We start from the raw sequence: 6,000 nt of genomic DNA on the forward strand, positions 1-6,000 counted from the left end.
TATTTAAAACTTATGACCTTGTTACCACATCCCACAGAAGGTATGAATGACTGAGCATGCTCAAAGATACGTCAGTGAAATTGGTTTCGTGACATTTGCTGTTATTTTGTGACATTAGTGGAATAAGCAGCTAAAGAAGTAATAAAAATATGGAGTTTGATAAGCAGCACTAATTCATATGACTATATATGTGTATTTTTGTGAATGGATCCGGACATAAAAGTTATGTGCATGTGTTATAAAATATTGAAGTAGATGTTGTGAATGTTAAGTATTGCTTCTAATATATTATAAATTTCAACACAGCATCTGAAAATGCAAAAGAAATAAAAAGTTGTTAAAATCACAGCAGGGAACAAAATTCAAAAGTCATTAGACATTGTTAGTTACTACTCAGGAAATCAATGGATATCTCCATATTCCTTTAATAGAATATGAACTGTATGTTTTACTTAGCTAGTGGTCAGATGATTTTTGGACTAAACTGAGAAAAATGAGCACAGAAACAAATAGCAAATTGACAGAAAGCTCCCATAAATGTTTAAAGTGATTCAAAAGGGGACTGTGCAAATTCATATGAGACTAGTCCTTCATTTTGATTGTTAAACACAACCATATGGATAAACCTGTCTCTCAGAAAGTTCTTGACCTGTAGATAGCTAGGAGAATCTCCCAAGAGAACAATCAGCATATCCCTATTTCATACAAACCATATATCTCCTATTGTCAACTGCCAATATATTGGGTTAGGAACAACTTTTAGTCTGGCTCACGATGTCAATTCATTGATATATTGAAAGAAGAGAGAATTTATGTACTTCAGCACTTTACTGAGTTTGGAATTTTGTTCTGAACTTAAGGTTGAGTGTGTGGTTAAGTTATTTGCTGATTTGGTGCTTCTGGATATAATTCTGCAAATGATTTATTGCAGAACTCTTGACAGACTCCAGGGATGACAGCACAGACAGTTTATAGGAGTATATCCTTATTTTGTTCTGTTTTACAACTTCTGACATGAACTTTCAGCTCCCTGAACTAAGAAGTGCCTATTTAAAATTTTTCAGGTGCAATGCAAAGAGCAGGAAGACCACATCCAATTAAAAATTAATTTCTCAACAATGTTAACTTACAGGTCACTCGTATTTTTAAGAAGCCATAAATAATATATTCATTGCTAATTAGATGCACCTACCTTATCATCGTATCTCCTGTTTAATGAGCAGCTTGAGAACAGTATGGTAATTTAAAATGATAAGCTTTGTCAAAAATGAGTAAATTAAATGAATTCTTTTCAGTGGGCACAAGGAGAATTCAAGGCAGGAATACGCCTCTGAACTTTCTATCTTATGGGTATTTCTGAAATTTCAAAGTTATTCCGTAACAAACTGAAAAAAAGTGTTGTTTTTTTTTTTTTTATAAGAAGGCAACGGCATGTCAGTTTGAATCCATCAATCTGTATATCCCTATTGCTTGTATTTCAAGCGTCTCCTGCAGTGTGCTGTCAGTATATTGGATTAGGAAGAACTTTTAGTATAGCAGATCTTAGGTTGCTGGAAAAGAAAATGAGATTTTTTTCTGAAGACTTATGAAGGGTGAAAAATATTTCACATGGCCCTCCAACATGGCTCACGGTAGCCTGAGGGCATGCATGGTGGAGAAGGGCTACCATCATGGTCATGGCCAAACCTCTGTCTCCTCCCCTCAGCACATACGTGGGTTAATAGCGCTCTTATTTTCCATAACACAGCTCCGTGAGTGAGTGTGTTAGAATCATAAACCTAGCTATATTAAGAGCAGGATCCATCTCACACAACTTGAACTAAACAGATTTTCTCAGATGTGTAAACTGTAACAGGAATGTAGACAGCTAACTCAAATAGAGACCTCTGCACTGTAAGTTTCTAAAGTAAGACAAAATGATTTCTACCACAAGAGCCTTGAGCTGTTAAGCACAAGATTTGTAGATCTCCCCCCCTTCAGGACTAGATTCAGATAGATATGAGGTGAACCTTGCATTTAGTTCCTCAAAATTTCTTACAAACTTGATATTTTTTTTTAAAAAAAAGCAGCCCAAGCTTACAGAATCTTGGAATGTAGAGATTATCTTTTTACATACATAGTGTTAAAAAAAGGAGGTAAATCACCTTATCAATTAACAAAGGGATTGTGTCAGCTAACTTGAGATTCCTAAAACGAAGTTTTAATTTAAGCTAGATGATGAAGTCTTAATCACAGTCAATAGTAAATGGAAGACAACTTCAGAACATAAGGTAGTTTGGGAAACATGGTTTAGGATATCCATTGGAGAGACCCACATTTCTCAAAGTATCTGGATTGTACAAAATATCTATGTTTTAGGTATAGAAACTGAGCTGCCAAAGTGAGAATTCACCTATATATGTCTTGGTCCTGCGTGGAGCCAGGAGTTGAACCCAATGATCCTTGTTGTGTCCCTTTCAGCTTGGAATAGTCTATGATTCTAAATCAGTATGTAGGGATGGAAAATGAGAGAGAACACAAAGGTATAAAAATATGATAGAATGGCAACATGACTTTCAAATTTTGATGGTAATTTAACATGGACTATCTTGAATTTCTTAGCTGGTCTGACTGAATATAAAATCGTCTCCTCTTTAAGGAGAGGATAAGTCTAGAGAACGTACAGTGCAGAGGTCAAGCTTAGAAAAGGAATGGACTAGCTATCTTTTAAGGACATTATCTTCATTATTTTACCATCCTGTTCTCTCTCTTGCTCAGACAGAATATTTCATATCAGTAGCATATGATGATGTTGTACATATTTGCACCATGAGAACTCAGAGTTGGGCTTGTAAGAGATTTAGATGGAAATATCCTGAGCTTTAGGTCCTACTTCTCTTTAATTCTTCAGGTACTTGACTGTCTTCTGGTTGATGGAGAATTAATTAACTTTGAAGCTCTTAGCACAGCTTTACTTTAGATGTACCTTGTTTCTAACACACCTTCAGAGTTTTTATTAAAGACAACTGTTCTCTTTCAGTCCATTCAGTAGTGTCAATGGGAACTGTGAGACTGCAGCTGGTAAAGAAAACATTGTGATGTGTTCAGTAACCATTTAAAAGTTTGTCTTTGAGTAGGCTTTAAAAGTTTTTTCTCTTACCACCAGAAAGATAATAATTCTACTAAACTAAATGTAGTAGTATTTCCAGGACCAATAAAACAATGCATAAAGTATTTCTGAATGAATTTGAAAGACAATCAGATATCTATTTCCAGCAGCACTCAGTGTTCTGACATGAAATGCAGAAAATATTTGTATGAAATTTGTAGCGATAAGCAGGACTAACGTGATGGAAATAGTGTTACAAAAGGTGGAAGGAAAATACAGCGCTCACCTGGATCAGAAGATTTGGGGCTTGCAGGAAAGGGCTCCCACCAAGGACGGATCTCCAGGAAGAGATCCTTCCTCAGGGGCAGTCAGCCCTTAAATGAGGCCTAAGAGGGGTGGAGCCAGGCTTCCACCCCTTCTGGTTGCACAGGTGAATTGCCTTCACCTGTACTCCCAGGGCTGACTGGGTCTTTCCTTCAGGTGCTCAATCAGTGGTTCAGGCCATGACTCAGCAGTTCCCATACAAAATTAAAGCAGAACATTTATTTATTAAAAAAAAAAGAAGTGATATTGCGCAGCTCTTCTGGGCTATAAGCACTTGGGGAATGTAGTATGTCAGATACTTCAGTTCTGATGTGTCGCCCAAGTTGTATTAGTCCCAGACCCTTAAAGACAATTCCACCATAATGTACTGCATGCTTAATAATTTCATCTAAGTTTAAAAAGGAACAACACAAAAACAAACAGCCACACACAAAAATTTTAAGTTAAACTCTTTACTTTTTAAAAGTAAATAGGCATAAAAAGCTTGGTGACATAGAGAAATACGTCCATTTCACTAAACTATTGGCTTTTATTCCATTGTTCTAATAATAAATAAGTACTATGTCTTTTCACATGGTGTCATTGAGCAGTGAAGTTTCCAAGGTTAAAAAAATACCTTTAATGATAATTATCTGAGAGTGGTCATGAAAGTCTGATGAATGGGATCAATCTGTCTTGTACTCTGATTGTAAGGGGGCAAAAAATAGAAAAGTGCAGAGCAATTACATTTTGTTACCACTTAAGACATTAATAATCACTTAAAATTATTTTTTTTTAATGCAAACCTTGTCCCATCACAGGCCAAGAAAAGAGCTATGAACCTCTAATGTCTCATCTGACTTTGGTTGGTTAATTCTCCTCGGCACCACACTTCCTTACTCCAGTGAATAGTTCACTGCATTCTCTTGTTGCTCGTTTGAGTGCTTATCTAACCTTCAGTTCTTCTGCCAGTCATATTTTCATGTTCTTCACAGTGCTGAAACAGTCTAAGTGATATATCACTCATGCCATTTCTTTACCTTTCAAACTCAGATTTATGATGTTCTTATCTATGTGACATTGGTAACTACCGTTTGATGCAGTATGCTGGTTTTATAGCTCCATGCACAATTTGGTGTGTGTCACCACTGCATGAAGGAAGTACTGAACCAGCTGATCTATATTTTCAGTAGTTCTTTGGGAAATTCTTCAAGGATTAGAGTTTAGCCTTTCCACTGTAGGAACATATGACCCTTCTTAAAAATACAAGTGATTTCTAAATTTGCATGAGAATACCACTATGGGAGTAGTGTTCTCTATGAATGCTACAGTAAAGGCTACTCTGCTTGGAGGTTTTATGTACCTTGCTGATCTATGGTAAATCTTCAGCATCATACTGAAAAATAGAGAAAAACAAAAGCTTACACAGCAACTGCAATCATCATTATCATCTCTGTTGTAATGAAACTCACATTTATCATGAGTATACACTATATCCTGTGCGTTGTTGACCATTCGTGATTTATTTTGGAGGTCTGAGGATGGGGCTAATACACGACAAGATAACAAAAAAAACGTTTTTTTAGAGCATGAAATTATTTGATCCATCCCTTTCTGTAACAACAATTCCACACAGTGTTAAATTTGTCCACAGTGATCTCAGGCACTATCAAAATGTGATTATCTCTTACCATATAGAGATTATGATTCCTTTTGAATTCTTCCTGGAGAGATATGTCTCTAATAGGAATAACTCAAAGGAGAGAAAAAAAAAAAGCATCTGTCAAGAAATATAAAAATATGGAAGTGCGAGAAGAAGATATCATAGAAGAGTGCAGTAAGAAATGAGCACATAATGTGTGTTAGTGAAGAAATGTATAAGATTGTGTAACTCTATTTATCTATGTTCTCAGCTGTATGAGTATATAGCTTTGTACTGCTACACACAGTGAAAATTTCTCAACAAAATCGAGAACAAAACAGTGATACTAAAATCGTTATTGCTCCTTTAAGGATGAACTGGTTTCCTGCAGAACACCATTTTTCTGTCTTTATCTGGGCTGCAGTATTTCCAATTTCTTGTTCCTCATAATAACAGTTTTGATACTAACTTATTCCACTGGCAATTTTTAACTATAGCAGACATCTTCAATAGCTCTCAGACTGCAGATGATTTTGATAGGGAAACATCTATAGATATTACTATTCTGATAGTAAATCACTCTGAAGCCATTTTTTTCCCCTGAACCATCTACATTACTGCAATTTTAGAATGAAAGTGACTTATCCTCGTTGCTAAACTGCTTATTCAACATGTAGTTAAAAAGCAAATATAATTGGTGCAACATTATCTTCCTAACCAGAATCAAAACTGATCAGATAGTTATGAAAATCTCACCAAAATTCTCAGAATAGTCTTTAATCTCAGTTTTATAGCAACTTCTGGCACTGCATGAATACAAGATTTTGGACAGTCTCTGTGTTTTAGAACAGAAGTAGCTAGGTTTAGTTTGTGGAAGGGAGATAAAATATTTATAATGGGTTCAAGTGCTTCAAAAGTGCAGGACTCTACTACTTTAGGTTACAATAGCTACTTGGTAAATACTAAG

This window comes from Numida meleagris, chromosome 4, assembly GCF_002078875.1.
Source record: "Numida meleagris isolate 19003 breed g44 Domestic line chromosome 4, NumMel1.0, whole genome shotgun sequence".
NCBI classification, from domain to species: Eukaryota; Metazoa; Chordata; class Aves; order Galliformes; family Numididae; genus Numida; species Numida meleagris.